Source organism: Chiloscyllium punctatum, chromosome 7 (genome assembly GCF_047496795.1).
Source record: "Chiloscyllium punctatum isolate Juve2018m chromosome 7, sChiPun1.3, whole genome shotgun sequence".
NCBI lineage: Eukaryota > Metazoa > Chordata > Chondrichthyes > Orectolobiformes > Hemiscylliidae > Chiloscyllium > Chiloscyllium punctatum.
In genome coordinates this window covers 32932495-32959838 of record NC_092745.1, presented here as the reverse complement: position 1 = coordinate 32959838, position 27344 = coordinate 32932495, and the positions used below count along the sequence as shown (strand labels likewise).

Sequence of the window (27344 nt, the reverse complement as noted above, 5' to 3'; positions counted from 1 at the left end):
TTTGTTGGAGTTCATGGGGCAGCTGCTGCTTCCTTGCTACGTCGCTGATCAAACCTACAATGCGGAAAGCCTCTTGATATTTTAAGTACACTGTCTGCAGGAAAATGTTTGACCGAGGTTTTAATATTGTTTAATAAGATAATGACGTCAATATACAAGTGTTGTTTACAGCTGGGAACATTTAACATCATAGTCCTTGTTTTAAATGGACCCTAACTCGTGATAATACAGTTTTCAATGTTTCTCTCCCCTGACGTGTTATAAAGAGGTTTGCAAATGTGTTTTGATGAGGAAAGTGCATCTTCAACACCGTGTGACGGAGTGGATGTCTGTTTGAATTCACGTTTGTTTTAAATGTGTCAGTGTTACTTTCCCCACTCTCTGGGAGGTGTCGCTGTCACTGTCTCCACCCCACCCTTCACTCTCGGGGTGATACCATTTTTAGCATCCTTTCTGTCTGAGAATGTCCCTGTTATTGACCCCCTCTCTCAGGGACTGGGTGGGTGTTTCACATACACCTGGTTTGTTAGTTTCATTTACTCTCTTGTGAAATGGATAATCCCTGTTTCACTCTGGTAACAGTGAGTTAAAGCCCGGCACAGTTCACCCTTCATCTCCATCATATCTCAGGGCCTAAGGTTGGTCAGTACTGTCTGGGCCCAGAACAATCCCACCACTTCTCGCAGTTTTCCCTCTTTCCAATCTTCACGGAACACCTTGTATCCAGGAATCCCCAGTCCCGCCCGATCTCTGTTAGAGCCACAGCATCAGTTTTCCACTTGGCAATCTGAGTCTGTAACTCCCCAATACTGTATTATTGACCCATTTCAGTCTGTTTCCCATCAATCAGGGTCCTTAATTGGCAAAGGCTGCATTTAACGAATCTCAATGATTGTGGAGACCTGTTGAGGTTGTGAAAATTCAGAAAGATAAGTTGCACCATTTGCATTATGTACAGGGTCCGGGACGCAACAAGCGGTACCTTGGATGCCAGGGGGCCCGTTGTGCTCTGGTCTGGGACTGAGGAGCCTGTAATCTCTGAATCGCTGTCCCTGATTTGTGGGTCCTCTCTGTTGGAGACCATTGTGAAATCCATTGTCAAGATCGCCACCTCGTGGACTGGAGAAGTAAGAACATGCAGTGCCCGTGGGAACAATCTGAATGTGTTCAGAGGACAAGGTCAAAAATCATACGACACCAGATTATAGCCCAACAGGTTTATTAGAAACCATAATCTTTCAGAGCCTCGCCCTTTCTTCAGGTGCTCAGAGGAACAAGCAAGGTGAATTTAATCAACGGAGAAAACAAACTCTGCTGTTTATTTCCTTCTCGGTTGACTCCGTTCTCCTCAATGACATGAACAAAAGACAAGGCAAGAATAAAGAATATAAGGACACCACCAGTGACCTCCTGAAATTCATAAGAAACCTCACCCAGCACTTTGATGAAAAGTGTATTTGAACAATAGTCAGTGACAATATGTTCCTGCGTTTTCAGTTTTTAGCATCGATTCAAAGCAGAAAGAGTCTTTCTTTCTCCTTCCCTTCTTGAAACTCTTAGTGAGATTATCAAACCCAGCCACAGTTCATGTGACGGGCTGAGAGATTGTTGAATGATTGCGAGAGGGGACCGGGTCAGGATTCCGTAGAAATAGAAGGCTGGGATGAGATTTCATTGAAACATTTCAAATTCTCCAGGGCCCTGACAGGGTAGATTTTGGAAGGATGAAGCCCGACCTGGGAATTCTAAAGCAGAGTCCCAGTCTGGGAATAAGGGGTCAGACATTTTGATCAGAGATGAGGAATGGGTGGCACAGTGGCTGGTGTCACTACCTTACAGTGCCAGGGACCTGGGTTTGATTCCACCTTCAGGCAACGGTTTGTGTGAAGTTGTATGTTCTCCCTGTGTCTGAATGGGTTTCCTCTGGGTGCCTCAGTTTCCTCTCACAGTCCAGATATGTGCAGGTTAGTTGGATTGGCCATGGAAGTGTAGGGTTAGGAGAGGGGGCTGGTTCTGGGTGAGATGCTGCTTGTACTTGATTGGCTAATTGGCCTTCTTCCACACAGTAGGGATTTTATGATTCCATGTTGCTGTGGGTCTGGAGTCATTAGTCAGTCATTATGAGCAAGGACAACAATCTGATGGACATTAGTGGGCCTGACAGGGTTCTCCCCCAACAATGGTTTTTTTTTTTTTATTTCAAAAATATACTTTATTCATAAATGATTTGATGGTCTGTACATTGGATCATGCCATACATATGTCCATATTTACAAACACAGATTCGACTTTATTCTTGTCCTTTACAATCCTGTGCATTTTTTCAATCTTGTATATATACATATATTTGGCTGAGGCATCAGCAGAGCCCAAAAAAACATCTGTATGGGCCCCCTGTTCTTCTTTCGGCAGGCCGATCTTACACAGTGGTCTTTCCCCACCGCGCCTTGGCGGCAGCTGCCCCAAGCTTCAGCGCGTCCCTCAACACGTAGTCTTGGACCTTGGAATGTGCCAGTCTGCAACACTCGGTCGGGGTCAACTCCTTCAGCTGGAAGATCAACAGGTTTCGGACCACCCAGAGAGCGTCCTTCACCGAGTTGATGATCCTCCAGGCGCAGTTAATGTTCGTCTCGGTGTGAGTCCCGGGGAACAGGCCGTAGAGCACGGAGTCCCGCGTCACGGCGCTGCTCGGGACGAACCTCGACAAGCACCACTGCATTCCTCTCCAGACTTCCTCTGCATAGGCACATTCCAGAAGGAGGTGTGTGACAGTCTCGTCCCCCCCGCAGCCACTTCGAGGGCAGCGTGCGGTGCGGCAGAGAGTCCGGGCGTGCATAAAGGATCTCACAGGCAGAGCCCTTCTCACCACCAGCCAAGCCACGTCTTGGTGCTTGTTGGAAAGTTCTGGCGATGAGGCATTCTGCCAAATGGCTTTGACAGTCTGCTCAGGGAACCGCTCGACAGGATCCGCCCTCTCCTTTTCCCGAAGGGTCTCAAGGACGCTACGTGCTGACCACTTCCTGATGGACTTGTGGTCAAAGGTGTTTTTCCTCATAAATTTCTCCACGAAGGACAGGTGATACGGAATGGTCCAACTACTCGGAGCGTTCCGCGGCAGCGAGGCCAGGCCCATCCTTCGCAACACCGGGGACAGGTAGAACCTCAGTACGTAGTGACACTTGGTGTTTGCGTACCGGGGATCCACGCACAGCTTGATGCAGCCACACACAAAGGTGGCCATCAGGGTGAGGGTGGCATTGGGCGTGTTTTTTCCCCCATTGCACCGGTCTTTGTACATAGAGTCTCTTCGGACCCGGTCCATCTTTGATCTCCAAATGAATTGGAAGATGGCCCGGGTGACTGCGGCGGCACAGGTCCTGGGGATAGGCCAGACCTGTGCCACATATAGCAATACTGAGAGTACCTCACACCTGATGACCAGGTTTTTTCCCGCGATGGAGAGCGACCGTTGCCCCCATCTGCCTAGTTTCTGTCTCATCTTCCTGATCCGCTCCTCCCAGGTCTTGGCGCACGCCCCAGCCCCCCCGAACCAAATACCCAGCACCTTCAGGTGGTCAGTCCTGACGGTGAAGGGGATAGAGGATTGGTCGGCCCAGTTCCCGAAGAGCATGGCCTCGCTCTTGCCTCGGTTTACCTTGGCCCCCGAGGCCCGTTCGAACTGGTCGCAGATGCACACGAGTCTGTGCACGGACAGCGGATCCGAGCAGAAAACAGCGACGTCATCCATGTACAGGGAGGCCTTAACCTGCAGGCCCCCGCTGCCAGGAATAGTCACCCCTCTCAGGCTCGCATCCTTCCTGATGGATTCGGCAAATGGCTCTATGCAACACACAAACAAGGCGGGTGAGAGGGGGCATCCCTGCCTGACTCCAGATCTTACAGGGAAGCTATCTGATTCCCACCCATTGATTGAGACTGCACTGACAATGTTGGTGTAGAGCAGTCTGATCCAATTTCCGATTCCCTCCCCAAAGCCCATTTTGGAGAGGACATCCCTCATATATGTATGCGATATCCTGTCAAAGGCTTTCTCCTGGTCCAGGCTGATGAGGCAGGTGTCCACCCCCCTGTCCTGCACGTAGGCGATCGTATCCCTGAGGAGTGCGAGACTCTCAGAGATCTTCCTGCCCGGTACAGCACAGGTTTGGTCCGGGTGGATCACCGATCCCAGAGCAGACCTGACCCGGTTGGCGATGACCTTTGACAGGATTTTGTAGTCTGCATTTAACAGTGAGATCGGTCTCCAATTTCTAATATCCTCCCTCTCCCCCTTCCGCTTGTAGACGAGGGTGATGATGCCTTTCCTCATGGATTCACTCATGGTACCTGCCCGGAGCATACTGACATACACCTCCAGCAGGTCCTGGCCGATCAAGTCCCAAAGAGCGGAATAAACCTCGACCGGTAAGCCGTCGCTTCCGGGAGTTTTATTCTTTTCGAAGGACTCGAGGGCCTTGGTCAGTTCATCCAGAGATAGCGGCTGGTCCAGCCTCTCTCGTGTTCCGTCATCTAGGACCTCCGTGATAGAGGACAGGAACGACTGGGAGGCCGCGCTGTCGGTCGGCTTCGAGTCATACAGGCTGGCGTAGAAGGATTTGCTGATCCTCATGACGTCAGCCTGAGATGACGTTACCGAGCCATCTTCTTTCTTCAGGCTGCTGAGCACGGAGCTCTCTTTGTGCACCTTCTGGAAGAAGAAACGTGAGCACGTCTCGTCCTGCTCCACCGAGCGGACCCTGGACCGGAAGATTATCCTGGAGGCCTCCGAGGCGAAGAGCGAGGCTTGCTGGCCCTTCACCTCCTGGAGGTCCTCCGTGACATCCACCCCCATCGTCTGCAGCAGGAGCAGGTTCTGCATACTTTCCTGGAGCTGGGACAGTTTTCCCCGCCTCTCTCTCGCCTCCTGGACACCTTTGAGGATAAAGAACCTCTTGATGTTCCCTTTTACCGTTTCCCACCAGTCCGCTGGAGACTCAAAGAGGGGCTTCACGGTTCTCCAACCTGCGTAATCCCTCTTGAGCTCTTCGATGTTTCCCGGGGTCAACAGCTTAGTGTTCAGTTTCCACGTTCCCTTGCCCGCCCGCTGTTCGTCCTGTAGGTGACAGTCGGCCAGCAGGAGGCAGTGGTCAGAGAAGAACACCGGCTTGACGTCGGTGGATCTGACCGAGAGCGTTCGGGACACAAACAGGTAATCTATCCTTGAGCGGATAGACCCGTCTGCCCGTGACCAGGTGTATCTACGCTGCGCTCCGTCTGCAGGGGCGCTGAAGACGTCGTGCAGCTTGGCGTCTTTGACCGTTTCCATCAGGGCCCTGGACGTAGCGTCCGGTTTACTGTCCCCCCCGCCGGATCGTCCATCAGCATCAATGATGCAGTTGAAGTCTCCGGCCAGAATGACCGGCCTGGACGTAGCCAGCAGCAGTGGAAGCTGTTGCAGGACGGCCAACCGTTCACTCTTACCCACTGGGGCGTACACGTTGATTAGTCTCACGGGAGCGTTTCTGTATTTGACGTCCACGACGAGGAGGCGCCCGCCCACCACCTCCTTAACCTCGGAGATGGTGAAGTTGCCTCCCCGCAACAGGATACCCAGGCCGGAGGCGCGGCTATCGTTGCCCCCCGACCACACTGACGGCCCGTGGGCCCACAAGCTCGACCATCTCCTGTAACTGCTGAGGTGCGGTATCCCGCACTCCTGCAGAAACAGGACATCGGCTTTGACGTTGGCCAGGAAGGCCAGCGTTGAAACACATCGCGTAGCCGCTTTAATGCTACGCACATTTATGCTGGCAATTTTAAACCCCATTTTAACAGTTTGCGGGGTTACCAGTGTCCATTTTCTTCTGGTCTTGCTCCAGTGGGGTAGCTGCGTGCATCCCCGTGGTGACAGCAAACTGCTGGACCTTCCCAGGGCTGAGGTAGTTGTCCGGCTCCACGCTGGAGTCATTTCCCCGCTCTGGTGTCATCGTGTCAGACCCAGGGTCCGCATCGCCCCGTTCTCCATCTGACATCAGGGCTGTCACTGGGACGCTGCTCCCAGTTCCCTGGAGCTGTGGGCCGGTGGGTACCCCTTGGTTCTCACCGGGTAGGGGGAGGCCTTCACCCATCCCCTCAGAGGGATCGTCTTTTCCTTCTTGGGCGGTGTTGCCCTCCTTTCTCCCCCAACAATGGTTGGCATTGGATTCTTAACTGCAGAGTCTTTTTGAATTTAAAATTCCACTCCATGTATTGCCAGGATTTAGATGAGATTCTCCCTATTAGAGTCCAGTTGTGTGGACTTCGGTCCAACAAGTCCACACTGACCCTCCGAAGAGTAACTCACCCAGACTCATTCCCCATATTCACCCCTGACAATGGGCAATTTAGCGTGACCAATTCACCTAAACTGCACATCTTTGGATGGTGGGAGGAGACCGGAGCACCCGGAGGAAACCAATGCAGACACAGGGAGAATGTGCAAACTCCATAAAAGGCAGTCACCCGAGGCTAAGATCAAACCTGGGATTCTGGTGCTATGCGGCAGCAGTGCTAACCACTGTACTACCATGCTGCCCCACGGTGATCCCAATTCCCCCAGAACATTACTTGGCTCTTTGGATCAAGAATCTAGCGATGACAACATTAACTCATTGCCTCCCCACATGTGTATTATCGCTATCTTGAATTTATTCAAACACCTAAATATCGATGAGTATCCCAAAGATTCAAAACCCTCTGAGTGAAGAAATTCATAGAATCCCTACAATGTGGAAACAGGCCATTCAGCCCAAACTGCCTCTCCAAAGAGCATCTCACCCAGACCCACTCCCCTGTAACCTTGCATTTCCCATGGCCATTCCACCTAACCCGCACGTTTGTGGACTGTGGAAGGAAACCAGATCACCGGGAGGGAACCCAGGCAGGCACAAGGAGAACGTGCAAACTCCACACAGTCAATTGACTGAGGTGAAATTAAACCTTTGTCCCAGTGCTGTGCCACCCCACTTGATTCTGGGCAATAAATGCTGACATAGCAAGTGATGCCCAATCCAGTAAATGAATTAAGAAAAGATCAGTCAAGTTTTGGATAGGACTGTGATGGGTTACTCCCCACTTGCCTGGATGGACGCAGCTCCAAAAACAATCAAGAAGCTTGATATCATCCAGTACAAAGCAGCCTGCCTGACTGGCACCACATCGATAAACATACACTCCCTCCACCACTGATGCTCAGTAACAGCCGTGTGCACCATCTAAAAGATGCACTGCAGGAATTCACACCAATTCTCTTGAGACAGCACATTCCAAACCCACGATCATTTCCATGTAGAAGGACACAGAACACTACCAAAAACAAGTTCCCCTCCAATCCACATAAAATCTTGATTTGAAAATATATGACTGTTCCTCCAGTGTCGCTGGATGAAGATCCAGAAATTCCCTCCCTAAGGGCATTGTGGGTTTATCTACAGCACATGGACTGCAGTGGTTCAAGAAGGCAGCTCACCACCACCTTGCAAAAGGCAGAATTATGGCTCAGTGGTCAGTGCTGCTACCTCACAGCACCAGGGACCTGGGTTCAATTTCACCCTGGGATGACTGTCTGTGTAGAGGTCGCCCATTTACCCCCTGTCTGTGTGGGTTTCTTCCATACAATCCATAGATGTGTTGGTTAGGTGGATTAGCCATATCAAATTACGCATAGTGTCGAGGGATGTGTTGGCTGGGTGGGTTGGCCGCGGGAAATGCAGCAGGACAGGGATGGGGTAAGTCCAGATGGGATGCTGTTCATTGGTTTGCTATGGATTGGATCGGCTCAATGGCCTGCTTCTACACTGTATGATGATTCCATGAGTCACAAGGGCAACACAGAATGTGTAATAAATGTTGGCCCAGACAGCAACACCCATGTCCTCGGAGTGAGTTTTAAACAAAAAGACCATCTTCACTGCTTACTATTTCATCAGTCTTTGTTTCAATGTGGAACTATGATTCTCATTAATATATACAGTCAGTAGTTAAGGCCTCACCACAGAATCCTTGTGGAACACCACTCCTCACTTTCTTTCTCTGTCGTACGTCACAAAACCAGTCTCCTAACCAAGTCAAACATTCATCTTCAATCCCATGGGTTTTAACTTCAGTCAGCAGACTGTTTAGTGGAAAATTATCAAGTCCGTCTGAAAGTTGATAAGACTATATGCCCATTCAACTAATTTAGTTAATGCATTTGGTTCATTTGTCAGAACTTACCCATCCCTAATCTATGTGGGCTATTTGCAATTCTCTACATATTCATTCTCTCAGTTATTAATTATAGATTCCAATGAAACCCCCAAAAGAGATGTTAGATTGACCAGTATATCATTTCCTTGGTTCCCTCTCTCATCTTTCTTGAACCCGGGGAGTTACAGCAAGATATTTTCCAAACTAAAGGAATTGTTGCTGCTTTGGAACCTGATGGGAAAAGCTTCTGAAACTTCTCCCCCCTCCCACTCCCTTTAAACCCCTGAGGTCCTGGAGATCTGTCAGCCTTTAGAGCTGCTCGCTTTCCAATGCTGTTTTCTGGCAAGTATCAAGTTTCACAAATTCCAGTCTTCAATTCATTACTAACCTCCCTGGAATGGAAGCTGCATTATCCCGTTCCTTGACTGTGAAGACTGACACAACTAATTATTATACATATCGGCCATTCCCTTAGTCTCATTCATGGAATTCCCAGTTTGTTTTTAAAGGGCTCACATTGCACTGGAGACCCCTTCATTTTCTAATTTTCGTGCAAATCATTTGTCTTATTCTTGTGATCCCTTGCAGGTCTCTTTCTCAATAAGCCTTTTGTAACTTTTGCTTCCTTTTTGTCTTCTTTTGCAGTTCTTCATATCTTCCTTCAGTTGCCTGAATTCTCACTGATATTCCCATATTTGAGTGTTCCGACCTTTTGTTTTCTGTTTTTCCCCTTATTTTGTCAGCGACGATGTATAAAGGCACCCAAGAGTTAACCAGATTGCTCTGGGGATGGACTCACATGAAGTCCAGACTGGGTAAGGCTAAGGCTGGACAGCATTCAGGGATCATTATCGTGGTCACCATTGTTGTGGCATGCTTTGTGATTTGAATTCAAATTCCAGCACTTGTCACGGGGGAAGATAGTACAGTTCGATATATTGTGGCAGGACTTCTGTTTTGTCTCTCACCTAAAAGACAACAGCTCCCTCAGTTTTGCAGTGTCAGCCTTGACTGTGTGGTCAACACAGGAAAGAGGAGTGGGAGGAGGCAATTCAGCCCTTCGAGCCCGCTCCACCATTTAACATGACTGTGGCTGATCTTATCCTGGTCTCAACTCCACTCTCCTGCCTGCTAATCATCGCTCTTTATCTCACTTTTCATCAGAAACACATCTTTCTTGAACCTGTGTATTGACTCTGCCTCCACTGCACTCTGGGGCATTGAGTTTCACAGATTCATATCCCTCTAGGAGATGTAGTTTCTCCTCAGCTCAGTTTTGAACCGACCTCCTCTCCCTCTATATCGATGACCTCTTGTTCGAAACTGTCCTGCAAGGGGGGAGCATCTATCCAATGTCCACCTTATTAATCCCCTTTCACATTTTCTCTCCCTCAATCAGATCCTTCCTCATTCTTTTGAACTCCAGCGAGTACAAGCCCAAGCTATTTAACTGCTCCTCATGGGACAGCCCCTCCATCCCTGGGATCAGTCAGGGGAACATGCTCTGAACAGCCTACAGTGCCACCACACCCTTCCTCAAATAAGTAGATGAAAATTGCACACAATACTCCAGGTGTGGCCTCCCCAATGCTTTCTATATGAGCAAGTTTATAATATATGTTCAATGCTTGTTCAGATGGGCCATTGGATAAGGAGTGGTGGATGGAGATAATTTAGATAAATGTAAGGTGTTGTATTTTGGTAAGGCAAATAAGGACAAAGTCCTGGGGAGTGTTGATGAGCAAAGAGACCTTGGAGTGCAAATTCACAGTTCCTTGAAAGCGAAGCCATGGGTAAACAGGGGAGTGAAGTTGGGGATTGATACACTTGCCTTTATTGGTCTGTGCATTGAGTATAGGAGTTGGGATGTCATGTTCTGGCTGTCCCCCAAAGTGGCCATTGGTGAGGACACCTGAGAATACAGGGCTCAGTTCAGTCTTCCTGCTCTAGGAACAAGGTTGTTAAACTTGAAAGGGTGGGAAAATGGTTTGTAAGGATGTTTCTGGGGTTGGAGGGTTTGAGTTATAGGGAGAGGCTGAATAGACTGGGGCTATTTTCCCTGAAGCAATGGAGGCTGAGGTGTGACCTTATAGAGATTTATAAAATCGTGAAGAGCATTGATAAGGTGAACAGCCAAGGTCTTTTTCCCTGGGTATGTGAGTCCAACAGTAGAGGCCATAGGTTGAAGATGAGAGAGGAAAGATTTTTAGGGGATCTAAGGGGCAACGTTTTCATGCAGAGGGTGGTGTGTGTATGGAATTAGCTGCCAGTGGCTGTTACAATTGCAACATTTAAAAGGCATCTGTATGGTTTTATGAATAGGAACGGTTTAGAGGGATATGGGCCAAATCCTGGCAAATGGGAATAGATTAATTTAGGATATCTGGTTGGCATGGATGAGTTGAACCAAAGGGTCTGTTTCTGTGCTAAATAATTGTCTAGCAAAGTCTCTGTTTTAACTAGACAAAGCTTCTGAGACAGAGGTGACAGTGCTCCCACTGACCAGGTTCCAGTTTGGACAGGGCTCCGCTCTCAGCTGGATGGTTGGGAGTTTAAGCTGATTTTAAGCTGTATATTGGTAAGCAACCTTTTTGATCAAAGCCTCCAGAAATGTGAAGGTGACACCTGTGAGCAATTCAGAGCAATGATCGACTCAGTTATTTTGACTCCTGGGGCATGCTGAGTACTAAAACTCAGCATTTAGGGATTGCTGAGAAATATCTTCATTGACTTGGCCATTAATTGTACTTTTCAAGTTCCACAGTTTAATGAAGAGTCCAGAAGATTATAGCTTTGGGTTATTTCCCGATCTCATTGTTGCTGTCTACAAGGCTGTGAAGGACAGTGGAAGAAGCACTTTGCAAAAGAATAGAGGCTGATCCTGTCTTCAAAGTGCTGCCATCCCTTGAGTGGATATGAGACAGAACCACATGCATGCTTCAGGGCTAGAATGGAAAGAAGGAACTTGCATTTGTATCACAGAATCCCTATCGCGTGGAAGTGGGCTATTCAGCCTATCAAGTCCACATTGCCCATCTGAAGAGCACTCCACCCAGTCCCCTGTGCTATCCCAGTATTTTCCAATGGCTAATCCACCGAGCCTGCATATCCCTAGACACTATGGGCAATTTGGCATGGCCATTTTACTGAGGCTGCAGATCTTTGGACTGTGGGAGGAAACCAGTGCACCCAGGGAAGCCCACACAGACACAGGGAGAATGTGCAGACTCAACACAGACCTGGCTGAGGTGGGTCCCTGATGCAGTGAGGCAGCAGTGCTAACCACTGAGCCATCGTACACCCAAATGTATGGCACTTTTTAATCACCTGAGGATGTTCCAAAGCAGTTTACTGCTGGAGATGTGGGCTTGGAACATGAATAAGGTTACATTTGTGCCACACAACTGCCAGTCAATTACTGTCTCTAACAAGAGAGAATGTAGCTATCTCCTCTTGATGTTCATTGGCTGTGTGGTGCATGAACATATTGCCTTTGAGAAAATCCAACCCTGTGTATGTACTCCACTTACCAGTTAATCATCTGTGAGCCTGCAAGCTGCACAGACTGAGATCAATTCACAGAATCCCAACAAGTCCCCACTGAATCTCCAAAAGCATCCCATTCCCCCACTCTATTACTCAACATTTTCCCTGATAACTGCACCTACCCACACATCCCCGAACACTATGGCCAATTTAGCACGGCCAATTCACCTGGCCTGCACATCTTTGGATTGTGGAGGAAACTGGAGCACCCAGAGGACACTCACACAGACCCGGGGAGAATGTGCAAACGCCGCATACAGTTGCATAAGGATGGAATCGAACCCAGGTCCCGTGCGATATGAGGCAGCAGTGCTAATCATTGAGGCTCTGTGCTGCCCATTATTGCTTGCTGTAATGTCTGCTTCATGACTTGTAATGTGTTTTATTGTTTAAGTAAACCAACTCAGAGTTAATGCTTTGATCATGGGACCAGTGTCTTTAACATATCACAGTGAAAGGCTGGAGAAAACACTGTGCAGATGAGGCCTATTGCACAAGCAGCTTAATCTGCAGATAGAAAATACGAGCGACAGTCTCCGATCGTGTGAAAATGTATGAGGCAACATATGGGCAAGGAACAAAAGTAGGCCACTCGGCCCTTTGAACCTACTCCCACATTCAATAAGATCGTGGTTGATCTGATTTAAACCTCAACTTTACATTCTCCAATAATGTTCCATCCCTTCAGTCATCAAGAATCTATTTACATCTGCCTTAAAAATATCTAAAGATTCTGCATCCACTGCCTTTTAAGGAAGAGAATTCCAAAGACTGGCAACCTTTGAGAGTAAAAACATGTTTCCTAATTGCTGTTCTGAATGGATTCTCCCTTAATTTTAAACTGTGATCCCTGGTTCTGGATTCTCCCACAAGAGAAAACATCCTTTCCACATCCACCTGGACAAGGCACCTCAGGATCTTGCATGTTTCAATGAAGTCTTGCTTTCAGTTTCCCCTCACAACAGACCATAACGTTCTATGAGATTTCCTGATGACTTGCTGTATCTACACACTAACATTCTGTGATTAATGCACAGAGACCCAGATGTGGTTCCGGGTTGCAGGCTCAAATCCCACCGTGGCAGATGGGGGAATTTGAAATCAATTTTTAAACATCTGCAGTTCGGAGCCTAACGATGACCCTGAATCCATGTTGATTGTCAGGAAAACCCATCTGGTTCAATAATGCCCTTTAGGGAAGGGAACTGCCATCCTGATCTGGTCTGGCCTACATGGGAATCCAATCCTACAGCAATGTGGATGACAGTTAACTGCCCTCAGGGGCAATTAGGGGTGGATAATAAATGCTGTCCTAGTCAGGGATGTCCTCATCCTGTGAATGAATTAAAAAGAAAATTCTTGCTATAAACAATCGACCTAAGGATTAAAGTCATTTGTAATTAACGAGCAGCCTGAGTTCCAGGCCCTCATTATCTCCTGATTTATTCCCTTTCCCACCTAAAGCTACTGATAGGAAGCATGGAGACCATTCCTACCAGCTCTTGGATCTCTTCCCTATATGTACTGCTTTCCAGAACACAAGTGACTTCCTGCTCCAGCCTCCATTCCTCACCCTCACACTGTTCTCCCTCTCTCCACTCCTGACCTCTCACACTGTTCTGCAGCTTCTGCTCCTCACCCAGACCTGTTTAAGACCAGGGTTCATAAGATTAAGGTGTAAGTATTTTTTGACCCAGCGTGTGGTAGGTATATGGAACATGCTGCCTGAGAGGGTGGTGCACGCTGACAATCTCACAACCTTTAAAAAACATTGGGGTGAGCACTTATAATGCCAGGGCATAATCGGCTCCACTCAACTGCAGGGAAATGGGATTAGTGTAGTTTAGTGGTTGTTGGTCAGCATTGACATGGTGGGATGAAGGGCCTATTTCTGTGCTGTATGACTCTCGAACCTGGCTCCCTCGTTCTGTGAGCCAGCTGTGTTATGTCACCCATGTTTTTATTGAAGGACACCTTTGAAAACCTCACCATCACATCACCCAATTAGTAAGTTAAAACAAGCAATGGGTGACAAGCACAGCTCCCGCAGGGTTGCGGGAGTGACGTATTGGTGGGGAGTTGTGGTCACTGGTCAAATAACAAAATCGTAGGAAGAGAGGGAGTGAGACCAATTAAAATGGAAGGGGAGTGGTGTGGGTGGAATCTGTGAATGGATACTTACCCATCTGACAGAGTGACCTCCACCTGGCAATCTATTTTATACTCCATAGAAACACAGAGGATAGAAGCAGGAATAGGCCATTCAGCTCCTCCAGCCTGTTCTGCCATTCTGAATGATTGTGGCTGATCATTGAGCACAACACTGTAATCCCTCTCTCCTCCCATATCCATTGATTCTTTAGCCACAAGAGCTATCTCTCCCTCCTTCTTGAAAACATAATGTTTTGGCATCAACCACTTTCTGTGATAGAGAATTCCACAGGATCATCACTCTCTGGGCGAAGACATTTTTCCTCGTCTCTGTCCTATAGGGTTTACCCCTCAACCTTAAACTATGAGCCCTGGTGCTGAACTTCTCACCACTGTGGACATCCAAACTCCATTTGTCTTGTCTGGTTCCAATTTATAGCTTTCTCCAAGATTCCCTTCCTTCATTCTTCTCAACTCCAGTGAACACGATCCTTACCAACTTAACCTCTCGTTATACGTCAGGCCTGTCCTCACAGAAATCAAATGGCATATAGTAATTAATATTAATCAGCTCATTGTAGAACACAGACTTTGAAGGTCAGGGTTTGAAGGTAATCATTGCCAATTCTGAAATTCAGGTTTCTGTTGCAGTAATCTCAATGGAATTATTGGATACAATCTTACAACAACAGAAATATGGGTGGTGCAAATGGAGGGTGCAGACAGTGACTGTAGATGCTGGGTGCAGACAGTGGGTGCAGACAGTGGTGTAAATGGTAGTGTAGACATAATAGACGTAAGCAAGGCTGTGCGTGGTGACCAGACAAGTGCCCTCGCTCAGTCTCCATTGACCTTGTCTCCATTAGCCTTGATCCTCCTTCCAAGCACCTACTTGGGCCTTCACTGAAGCTTGAACCATTTCCTCTGATCCTTGATAATGAGTTTGCCATCTTGGAACAGCCTAACCTAGTCACCATTAACTTGTACTGTCCTCTCAGGTTGGAGCATACATTGATATAGCGCAGAAGAGGCCCTTTGGCCCATTGAGTCTGCACCAACATAGCTACCATGAAAGGCACTCTAATCCCAATTTCCTGCAATTGTCCCAGATCCTTAAATGTTATTCTATTTAAAGATTGTGAGGTTTCCACCCTCCACTACCTTCCCTGGCAGAGGGTTGTCTGTTTATAGTTTATGTCACCTCAGCCTCATGGAGATTAATAAAAGCTCAACTCTTTGGGCTTTTTTAATGGATGGCAAGGTAGCTCAGTGGTTAGCACTGCTGCCTCACAGCATTAGGGACCTGGGTCAATTCCAGCCCCAGGTGACTGCTTCTGTACATTTTGCACATTCTCTCTGTGTCCGTGTGGGTTTCCTCCCACATTCCAAACATGTGCAAGTTAGGTGAATTGGTCATGCTAAAATTGCCCATTGTGTTCAGGAATGCGTGAGTTTGGGCCTGTTGGGGCTGCAAGAGTTTAACCTCCCTCATTCAGACAGCTCCCCTCCCTGTAAGGTAATATTGCTGCATTTAGTTTAGGGCGAATTGGCCATTGAAATATGACTATAGTTCGCCAGCATTAGCTGAGCATACAGCCACTACTGAAATGACCCTGGCTCCAGAAAGTCCCCTTGTAATCGGGCAACACATGAGGGAGCACTGTGCCCACTGCATCTGAAATCTCTCCCTTACTGAGAATACACTCTCAGTATTCACCTTTCTCAGCTACCATCTCAATTTCACTGTAAATTCTGTGAACTATGATCCTGCCCTGCTAGCTAACAGATGAAGGAGCAGCACTCCGAAAGCTTGTACTTCCAAAGAAACCTATTGGACTCTAACCTGGGGTTGTGTGATTTTTATCTTTGGCCATCTCATTGAGGTGCCATCTCAGACTGAATTGTTTTTCATCTGAGATTTGAGAAGATTAAAGCCTAATCTTCGATCCTCATCACAAAGCCTATTCTCTATCCACTGCTAAGAGACAAATACCTCCGAGTCACCTGCAGGCATCACAGAGTAACACATTCACACTCAGTGAGATACCGACGATCAGAACAGAATAACACACACACTGAGGTAGCCAGACAGCACTGAGTAACATGCTCACACTCCATGCTGCCTGCAGGTCTCTCTCTGAGCGTGAGCAGGTTACGCAGTGCTACCAGTCAGTGTCTCTCAACGGGCAGCTGGGGAAATTTGGCCATCTTAATGAGCTGCCATCTCAGACTGAATCAGCTGAACTGTTTTTCATTCATGATTTGAGAAGATTAAAGCCTAATCTTTAACCTCCAGCACAAAGTCCATTCTCGATCCACCGCTTAGAGACAAATACCTCAGAGAGACACCGACAGGCTGCACTAAGTAACACATACAGTCAGAGAGACAGGCAGTACTGTGTAAAATGCTCACACTCCATGCCTCCTGTAGGTGTGTCTCTGAGTGTGAGCATGTTACTCAGTGCTGCCTGGAGGTGTCTCTCTGAATGTGGGTGTGTTACTCAGTGCTGCCCTTAGGTGTCTGTCTGTGGAACACACTCACACACACACTCATACTCATACTCATACCTCAGAGAGACACGTACAAGAAGCATTAAGTAATACACTCACACTTACAGAAACGCACAGCCTGCAGTATCTGTGATAGGCTGAACATCATTTCAGATGCTACCAGGCAAACAACAGAGAGTGCACAGTGCAATCCCAACAGCTGTGTCTCGACCAAAAGAGTGAGGAGGGAATGCCTCGTATTGTAACTATTGAGTCCCAACAGCTTTCAGTTTCTGTTCTGTTTGTAACCTTGACAGATTCCAGATCAAATGGATCATATCACCTCCAACAGATGTGTCATTGATTGACAGGCAAAGTAGCCAATTGTGACAATAACCTGCTGAAATGCAGCCAATCAGCTCAGGGTGGCTGTCCATTTCCAATGTACACAGCCCTCCCCTTCACTGTGTGATCATGTCGCATTGCCCCCGAAGAAGGACACTGCTTGTCACTGGCCTCCTGGGTGTTTCCTTTCTTTCTGGTGGTGTAAATTGAATAAAGATTTGTAAACCTTGTGTCTTTCACTGTGTCCCACACCTGCATACACACAACATGGGTGCTGGGGAAAATATAAGCGGTACCACAGTTAGGGGATGGTGTGGGGGTGTTATAAAATAAAAGACAGGAGTGTCAGATATCCTCTTACTCTAAAAAAATCCAAAGTACACAGAGACAGAGATTGAAACTTTTTCATCTTTTTCCTTTTTCCAAATTGACACTGACAGAAAACAGTCTGCAATTAACAGCCCAGACAGAGGAAGCTGCACAAATCACAGCCAGAATGGAGCTTGAGGCAAACACTTGTGGAGATTTTCTCAATAACATGAGAATCCTGCCCCTTTAACCAGTGACAAAACTTTAAAATGGAACTGGCGGCTGAGCGGGAAGGAGATCTGGTTTACTGAAGCAGAGACTTCTGAGGTTCACATTGTTTTGTACAGCTGACAGTCTTCAGCATCTTTGAAAGGTTTTACTTGGCATCGCAAGTCAACACTGTTCCCATCGCACACTCCCAGGGCAAGGACAACACGAGGTTTGACACAGCATAAAACCCTCTCTAAACTGTCCCAATGACCTGCCTTAACTCCTGAACCTCAGAAGTGTCTCTCAGCCAGTCCTGAGAAGGAAGAGAATTGAAATTCAGTGCTGACAATGACCTTTGACCTGCCAGCTCAGCCCTGTTCTGTTTTCAGTTGTGTCTCCTCTGTGGACTGTCTTGAACAACCTACACACATTCTGATCTCCTAATGCTCTTGCTGAGGGGAGAGGGGAGGGTCACGTGGGTGCGGGCACAGGAGAAGCGAGCGTTGGACTCCCAGTCAGACCCAGAGAGGGTCAGCAGGCTGCTGACACTGTAGGTGCTGTCCGAAGCTCACAGGTAGTTGCTGGTCTGAACCCCGTCCGAAATGACTGCACCGTCCTTCTTCCACTGCACCTCCAGCTCATCGGGATAGAAGTGATTGGCAAGGCACACCAGGGTGGCAGTGCCCTTGGCATTGACCTGCTCCGGGGAGGGAGGCAGCAGGGTCAGCTTGGGCTGAGAGTTCTCACGGCCTGAAAGACAAGAGAAACAATTTTAATCCCTGCCATTCGAAGGGATTTCAACTCTTCAAACATTAACTGGCAAAACGATTCATTTGAACATTTGTCTTCAATACATAACAAACCCGACAAAAGAACAGGCACTGTTCAAATTGCGTCTTGGGATGTGAGTATCACTGGCAGGGCCAGCATTTATTACCCATCCCTAATTGCCCCTGAGAAGGTGATGGTGACGCAGCAGAGAGAGAAGGGACAGTTTTGGACCATCGTTTATGGAATGAATGTGGGCAGCTGGAAGTGCTATCAATGGCGGAGCATTTCAGTGACAGTGAGAGGAGGGATGGAAATGGAGAACTATGGAGCAAGTGTTTGGGAATGAACCATTTTACTAAACCATGTGGTGTTTTGGTTGAAGTGGACTGGAACCAGTGACAAGATGGGAAATCAGTGTCAGGGCAGTGGGAGGCCTCGAAGGATGAGACAGGGATCGTTCAGAATCTGTTCCCACAATGAGTAAGGGTGGGACTCCCAAATCTAGACTCTCAGCCTGGGATGTGGCAAAGCAGGCAGAGTAGGGCAGACCAAACAGGGAAGGTGATGTTGGTTATGTGGAGTTCAAACCTGCAGAATGCTGAGAGAAGGATAGAAAATGCAGGAGTGAAGTTGAACAGGATCTGAGGAAAGCAAAGAGCTGACAGGATGAAATGGAACAATTGAATTTATAGTACAGAAGGAGGCCATTCAACCCATCATGTTTGTACTGGTTCGAAAAAGAGCTGTCAGCCCCACTCTCCAGTCCGATCTCTGTTGCTTTCTAACTTCACATTGAAACTTCCAACAGAATCCACCTCCACCATCCTGTCAGGCAGCATGTTTCAAATCCTAACAACTCTCTTCGTAAAGGCATCCCTCCTCATCTCACTCCTGGCTGTCTTGCTGACCATCTTGAAATTGTTACCCATAGTAACAGACATACCAATGCATGGAAATGGAATATTCTCCTGAACCCGGTCAAAATTGTTCAAAACAGTGAACAAATCTATAAGATCACCTCTTAATCTTCTCTGCTCAGAGCAGAATAAGCCCAATCTCTCTATGCTTTCCTTGTATTTAAAATCCTTCATTCCTGGTATCATTCCAATAAAGCTCCTTTGAACTCTCTCCCGGGTTTTATTATTGTTCTTTAAATAAGGTGCTCAGAACTGAACGCAATCCTCCAAATCTGGTCTGATCAATGATCTGTAGAGGTATAGCATCACTGCCTTGCTTTTGTACTCTGTGCTGTACTTTAAACCCAAGGATCTTGTAAGCTTATAACTAAAAATGCAAGAAGGGGTTAGAAGATGAAATACAAGGGTAAGCCAGCTGGTAATATAAAAGAAGATTGTAAGACTTTTTTTGTCGAAATATAAAAGCTTAGAGGAATGCAAGGCTGGATGTTGGACTGCTGGAAAATGAGGCTGGAGAAGTACTAATGGGGAACAAAGAAATGGCAGAGGATCTGAAAAGTGACTTTACATCAGTCTTCGTGGTGGAAGATACCAGTATTATACTAGGACTTAAAAGAGATTCAGGGGCAGAGATGACAATAATGGTGATCACTGGGGAGAAGGTGCTGGGGAAGCTGAAAGTTCTGAGATGGATAAATCAGCTGGACTGGATGGACTACATCCCAGAGTTTGAAGGAGATAGCTGAGCAGATTGTGGAAGCATTGATGGTGATCTTTCAGGAATCACTGGAGTCAGGGAGAGTCCAAGAGGACTGTAAAATGGCAAATGTAACACCCCTGTTTAGGAAAGGAGGGAGGCAGAAGATGGGAAATTATAGGCTGGTTAGTCTGACCTCAGTCTTTAGTGAGATTGTAGACTTCAGTTTAAGGATGAGATTGCAGGGGAGTGGAAGTGTATGATCAACTCGGGCTGTGTCAGCATGGCTTCATCAAGGGGAGGCCTGACAAATCTGTTCGAATTCTTGGAGGAAGGAATGAACAAGTTAAATAAAGGAGAACCAGTGGACGTGATCTATTTGGATTTACAGACAGCATTTGACAATGTGCCATATAGGAGGCTAGTAAAGAAGAGAAGAGCTCATGGTGTTCGGGGCAAGGTCTTGGCATGGATAGAAGATTGGCCACCTGGCAGAAGGCAGAGAGTGGGAGAAAAGGATCTTTTTCAGGATGGCAACCGGTGACTAGTATGGTCCTGCAAAGGTCCATGCTGGGACTACAGCTATGAATAAATGATTAATTAATGATCTGGATGAAGGGTCTGAGGACATTGTTGCTCAATCTGCAGGTAACTCAAAGGTAAGTGGAGGGACTGGTCATGTTGAGGAAGTGGAGAATCTGAAGAAGGAGTTGCTCAGGCTCAGAGAGTGGGCAAAGAAGTGGCAGGTGGAATACAATGAAGGAAAGTGTGAGCTTATGCACTTTCGTAGGAAGGATAAAGATGTAGACTGTTTTCTAAATGGGAAAGGATTCAGAAAACTGAATCACAAAGGGATTGAGGAGTCATAATCAGGTTTTTCTTAACGTTAGCATGTTGGTTCAGTTGGCAGTTAGGAAGGCAAATGCAATGTCAGCATTCATTTCAAGAAGGGTAGAACACAAGAACAGGGACGTCCTGCTGAAGCTGCAGAAGGCTCTGGTCAGAACGCAATTCATTTATTGTGAGCAGGTTTGAGCCCTGTATATAAGGAAAAATGTGCAGGCATTGGAGGGTGTACAGAAGAGTTTTACAAGAATCATCTTAGGGATGAAGGGCTTACCATATGAGGAACAGTTGAGGATTCGATGGAGTTGAGAAGGATGAAGGGAATCTCACTGAAACACACAGAATACTGAGAGACCTGTCTAGAGTAGACACGGAGAAGATGTTTCCAACAGGGGAAGAGACCAGGATCCAACGGCACAGTCTCAGAGTGAAGGGAAGACCCTTTTGAACTGAGATAAGGAGGAATTCCTTCCGCCATAGGCTTGTGAATCTGTGGAACTCACTGCTGCAGAAAGAGGTATGTGGCATGGATACCTAGGATCTGAATGCTTCCCTCCAGGAATGTAGGAAGTATGGTCAGTGACAGCAGTTGAAGCTCGCGTTTTGGAGCTTGTGCAGCAGCTGGTGTCAGTGCAGAGTATCCGTGAGTCTGAGAGCTCCATGGAGAGAACATTTCTAGATGTGGTCACTCTGCAGCTTCAGAGTATGCATGGAGAGAGGGAATGGGGGAGCAGCAGACAGTCCAAAAGGACCAGACAGCTAGATCAGGAATCCCCTGAGTGCATCCCATTCTCCAACCAAGATTCAATTCAGAATCCTGTTGAGAATGATGGTTCATCTGGGAAGTGCAGCGAGAGCCAAGTCCATGGCACTATGGGGGCCCCAGCTGTCCAGGGGGTCAGAAGGAAGACTGGAAGAGCGATAGTGAGAGGAGATTCGAGAGTGAGGACAATCGATAGTGTTTCTACAGCTGCAGATGGGAATCCAAGATGGTGTGTTGTCTCCCTGGTGCCAAGGTCAAAGATGTCACTGAGCATCTGTAGAGCACCCTGAGGGGAGAGGGGGAACAGGCAGCAGTCGTGGTCCACATCAGTCCCAGTGACAGAGGGAGAAAATATCCTGCAGTCAGAATTTGGGGAGCTTGGGAAAGAATTAGCAGCAGGAACTAAAAAGTAGGAATCTCCAGATTATTTCCAGTGCTCCTTACCAGTGAGATTAGGAACTGAAGGATAATTCCAGTGACTATGGGCATGGAGAGAGGACACAGGATGGAGGATCTTATATTCTTGGGACACTAGGACTGGCTCTGGGGGAGACGGGAGTTGAAGAGAACAGATGGATTGCTCCTGAACAGAGCTGGGACAGATTTCCTTGTGGGGTAATTTGTTAGTGTTATTGGAGAGGATTTAAACTAACTTGGCAGGGCTATGGAAACCAGGATGTAACATCAGGGAGGAACACCAAAGGACCACAGAATCATCAGTGCAGTCTATAGGTCACCAAGCAGTGGGCTGGATGCAAAGGAATAAATCTCCAAGGAACTTACAGAGAATTGGACACATTACTGAGTTATTATAATGGGGGACTTTAATTATCTGAATATAGCCTGGGATTGGAGCAGTGTCACAGGCACAGCTTGGCCAGCATTGTGGGAGTGTGTTCAGGTGAATTTTCTCCAGTTGTGTGTTTCCAGTCCAATGTGAAAGGAGGCTCTGCTCAGCCTGGATTTTGGGAATGAGGAGGCCCAAGTAGGTCAAGTATCAGTGAGAGGACATTTTGGGGAAGAGTGATCATTGTATCGCAAAGTTTAGGGCAACAGTCGAAAAGAACAAAGGCATTTCGGGGGTGAAAATGACCAAATATTGAAGGATAGGTCGTGTCTCACAAATCTGATTGGGTTCTTTGAGATGGTGACCAAACAGGTGGATGAGGGTAGAGTGGTTGATGTGATGTATATGGATTTCAGAAAGGCATTCAATAAGGTTCTCCACGGTAGGCTATTGCACAAAATACAGAGCCATGGGATTGACGGTGACTTCACTGTTTGGATCAGAAATTGGCTTGCTGAAAGAGGATAGAGAGTGGTGGTTGATGGGAAATGTTCATCCTGCAGTTCAGTTACTAGTCGTGTACCACAAGGATCTGTTTTGGGGTCATTGTTGATTGTCGTTTTTATAAATGAGCTCGATGAGGGTGCTGAAAGATGGGTTAGTAAATTTGCGAATGACACTGAGGTCAGTGTAGTTGTGGATAATGCCGACGGATATTGTAGATTACACAGGTATATAGATAAGCTGCAGAGGTGCTCTGAGAGGTGACAAATGGAGTTTTATGCGGAGAAGTGTGAGATGATTCATTTTGGAAGGTGCAACAGGAATAAAGAGTACTGGGCTAATGGTAAGATTCTTGGTAGTACAAGTGAGCAGAGAGATCTCGGTGTCCATATATATAGATTCCTGAAAGTTGCCACCCAGGTTGATGGGATTGTTAAGAATGCGTAAGGTGTGTTAGCTTTCATTGGCAGAACAATTGAGTTTCGGAGCCATGAGGTCATGGTGCAGCTGTACAAAACTCTGGTGCGGCCGCACTTGGGGTATTGTGTACAGTTCAGGTCACAGCATTATCAGAAGGATGTGGAAGCTTTGTAAAGGGTTCAGAGGAGATTGACTCGGATGTTGACTGGTATGGAGGCAAGATCTTATGAGGAAAGGCTAAGGGACTTGAGACTGTTTTCATTCGAGAGAAGAAGGTTGAGAGATGACTTAATTGAGACATACAAGATAATCAGAGGATTAGAAAGGGTGGATAGTGAGAGACTTTTTTCCCCAGATGGTGATGGATAGCATGAGGGGACATTGCTTCAAATTGAGGGTTGATAGATATAGGACAGATGTCAGAGGTAGCTTCTTTATTCAGAGAGGATTAGGGGACTGGAATGCACTACCTGCAAAAGTTGTATATTTGCCAACTTTAAGGGCATTGAAATAGTTATTGGATAAACATGTGGAATGAAAATGGAATAATGTAGGATAGATGGGTTTCAGATTGGTTCAACACTTCGTTGCAACAGCGAGGGCTGAAGGGCCTGCACTGTGCTGTAATGTTCTATGTTCTGTGTTCCTTGAATAATAAAAGGGCAAAAGATTAGCTGCGGACAGAATAGGGCCCCTTAAGGATAAATGAGGTCACATATGTGTAGGCCCAGAGAGGTCAGGTGAGATCCTAAAGGGATATTTCATGAATGTATTTACTGGGGAGAAAGACATGAAAGCTAGGGAACTCAGGGAAATAAATAACGATGTCTTGACAAGAATCCTCATTACAGAAGAGGAGTTCTTAAAATGCATAAATTTGATAAATCTGATCTATGACTCTAAGTGTATCCCAGGACATGGTGAGAAGCCAAAGAAGAGATTGCCTGTGTCCCTTGCTGAAATATTTGTATTATCAACAACCACGGGTGAGGTGCTGTCTGATTCGAGGGTGGCTAATGTTGTTCCATTATTGAGGAAAAGCTGCAAGGGAAAGCCAAGGAACTACAGGCCAGTGAGTCTAACACCAGTGGTGTGTAAGTTGTTGGAAGGAATTCTGAAAGACAGCATCTACATGCATTTGGAAAGGCAAGGACTGATTTGGGATCATCAGCATGGCTTTTTTTTGTGGAAACTTGTGATATTGTTGTTCACTATTTATATAAATGATTTGGATGTGAAGAAAGGATGAATCATTAGTACATCTGTGGAAGGCACTAAAATTGGTGGCACAGTGGACACTGAAGAAGGTTATCTGTGAGCACAATGGAATCCTGATCAACTGGGCCATTGGGCCGAGGAATGGCAGATGGAGTTTAATTTAGATAAATGCAAAGTGCTGCATTTTGGTAAGACAGAGGAGATGGGTGAGATCGCAAACGAATATTTTTGTGGCTGTGTTTACTGTGGAGAACGACATGGAAGCTAGGGAACTTGGAAAAATCTCTGGGACCTGATCAGGTGTATCCCAGAATACTGTGGGAATCTAGAAAAGAGATTGCTGGGCCCCTTGCTAAGATATTTGTGTCATCAACAGCCACGGGTGAGGAGCTAGAGAACTGGAGAGGTTGGCTAATGCTGTGCCATTATTTCAGAAAGGCTGTCAGGAAAAGCCAGGGAAATATAGACCAGTGAGCCTGATGTCAGTGGGGGGTACGTTTTTTGAGGGGATTCTGAAGGACTGAGATTTTTTGAAGCAGTGGCAAAGAAGATTGATAAAGGCAGACATTTTCAACATGGACTTCAGCAAAGCATTTCACAAGATTCCACATGGTACACAGGTTAGAAAGGTTAGATCACATGGGATCCAGGGGATCCATTTGGATATAAAATTGGCTTGAAGATAGGAGACAAAGAATGGTAGCAGAGAGCTACTTTTTAGACTGGGGGTCTGTGACCAGTGGTATGCCACAAGGATTGATGCTGGGTCCACTGACTTTTGTAATTTGAAAGCATGGTTTGGATGTGAATGTAGGTGGTACAGTTAGTGAGTTTACTAACAGTGTATATTACACTATGTAGTATATAGTAAAGAAGATTATTTCAGAGTACAGCAGGACCTTGATCAGATAAGGCAATGGGTGGAGGGGTGGCAGATGTGTTCCGATATAGAGTAAGTGAGATACTGCATTTTGGAAATCCAACCCACGGAGAACCCATACAGTGAATTGTAGGGCCCTGTGGAGTGTTGCTGAGCAAGGTGTTGTTCATCTGTTGCTGGGACTGGTGTGTTTGGGCTATCGGGAGAAACCAAAGGTCATTCCAGCGGTGAGGAATGTCAGTGATGAAGGTGGATTGGAGAAGTTGGGACTGTCTTCCTTGGAGAAGAGAAGGCTGAGAGGAGGTTTGTTCAAGGAATTCAGCATCACGAGGAGTTTGGATACAGTAAATAGAAAGAAAATGTTCCCAATCGGGAAAAAGTTTGAGTGTGAGAGGCCACAGATTGAAAGTAATCGTTCAACGAAACAAAAGTAAAATGAAGAAAAATCATTTTCAGCCAGTGAGTGGTTAAGGTGTGGAATGCACTGCCCGAGAGTGTGATGGAGGCAGCTTCAATTGAAACATTCTGAAGGGAATGAGACTGTTATTTGAAAAGGAACAATGTGCAGGGTGACAGGGAGAAGGCAGGAGAATGACACTCAGTGAATTGCTCATTCGGAGAGCCGGTCCAGACAGGATGGGCAGAATGGCCTCCTTGTGCACAGTAACAATTCTGTGATTGTGTGATTGAGCAGAGTTAAAGCTGGGGGAGGTGGGAGCTCAGTGTCTCACTGTGCTGCTGCTGCTGCTGCTACTGCTGCTGCTGAGGTCAGTGAGATCAGAGACTGGGACAGGGAGCCATAGCTCACATCAAACTCTGCCCGTGTCTGTCACACTGAGACTGGCAGGAGGCTACTCACTGATTTCACTCCATGCTGCAGGAATGGGACCACAGGCTGCAAATGGACAGAGCTCCTCCACACGGTGAGTAAAACTGACTGACTTATATCTTGCTGCTTAAAGGGGGCAATGGAACTAAAGAAATACAGCTGGACCCCTGTTAGACACAGTGCTCCTCAATCAACCATTTCATTCACTGAAGCTCCCCACTAACACCTTCAACAATTGGAGGGTGGTACAATTGCAACATGTAAGAGGCATTTGGATGGATTATGAATAGGAAGGGTTTGGAGGGATATGGCCAAAATACAAAGTACTTTCCAAAGTACAAAGGGATCTGGGAGTGCTAGTCGAGGATTCTCTAAAGGTAAACATGCAGGTTGAGTCCGTGATTAAGAAAGCGAATGCAATGTTGTCATTTATCTCAAGAGGGTTGGAATATAAAAACACTGTTGTGCTACTGAGACTTTATAAAGCTCTGGTTAGGCCCCATTTGGAGTATTGTGTCCGGTTTTGGGCCCCACACTTCAGGAAGGACATACTGGCACTGGAGCGTGTCCAGCGGAGATTCACATGGATGATCCCTGGAATGGTAGGTCTAACATACGAGGAATGGCTGAGGATCCTGGGATTGTATTCACTGGAGTTTAGAAGATTAAGGGGAGATCTAATAGAAACTTACAAGATTATACATGGCTTGGAAAGGGTGGACGCAAGGAAATTGGTTCCGTTAGGCGAGGAGACTAGGACCCGTGGACACAGCCTTAGAATTCGAGGGGGTAAATTCAGAACAGAAATGCAAAGACATGTCTTCAGCCAGAGAGTGGTGGGCCTGTGGAATTCATTGCCGTGGAGTGCAGTGGAGGCCATGACGCTAAATGTCTTCAAAGCAGAGATTGATAAATTTTTGATGTCACAAGGAATTAAGGGCGACGGGGAGAATGCGAGTAAGTGGAATTGAAATGCCCATCAGCAATGATTGAATGGTAGAGTGGACTCGATGGGCCTAATGGCGTTACTTCCACTCCTATGTCTTTGGTCTTATGGGCTGGGTGCTAGCAGGTCGGACTAGATTGGATTGGGATATCTGGTCAGCATGGATGGGTTGTACCAAAGGGTCTGTTTCCATGCTGTACATCGCTATGACTTTATGACTCTATAATTCAGCATTTGTGTTTTAGCAAGTTTCAGTGCTTAATAACAGAGGATTGGGGTTAACTTACTCAGTCTGAGCTTGGTACCTTTACCGAACGTGTACCACAGTGAGAGCTCCCAGTGCAGAAGCTGTACAAAAACCTCTCCTCTCTGCTTCCCTCCATCACTCTCACCCTCTTCCTGTCCGTCTCTCATTCACCCTCAGCCTCTCCTTGCCCCTCTCTGTCTCTCCCTCATTCATGTCTTTCTTTCTCTCTGTTTGTCTCATTC

At 46.8% G+C, this 27344-nt stretch overlaps 2 pseudogenes; one reads left to right on the top strand and one right to left on the bottom strand.

The window, feature by feature from the left end:
• LOC140479531 (Ig kappa chain V region Mem5-like) overlaps positions 1–27344 on the top strand; it is a 271278-nt pseudogene that overhangs the window by 200966 nt on the left and 42968 nt on the right.
• LOC140479494 (Ig kappa chain V region Mem5-like) overlaps positions 17372–27344 on the bottom strand; it is a 37940-nt pseudogene continuing 27967 nt past the window's right edge.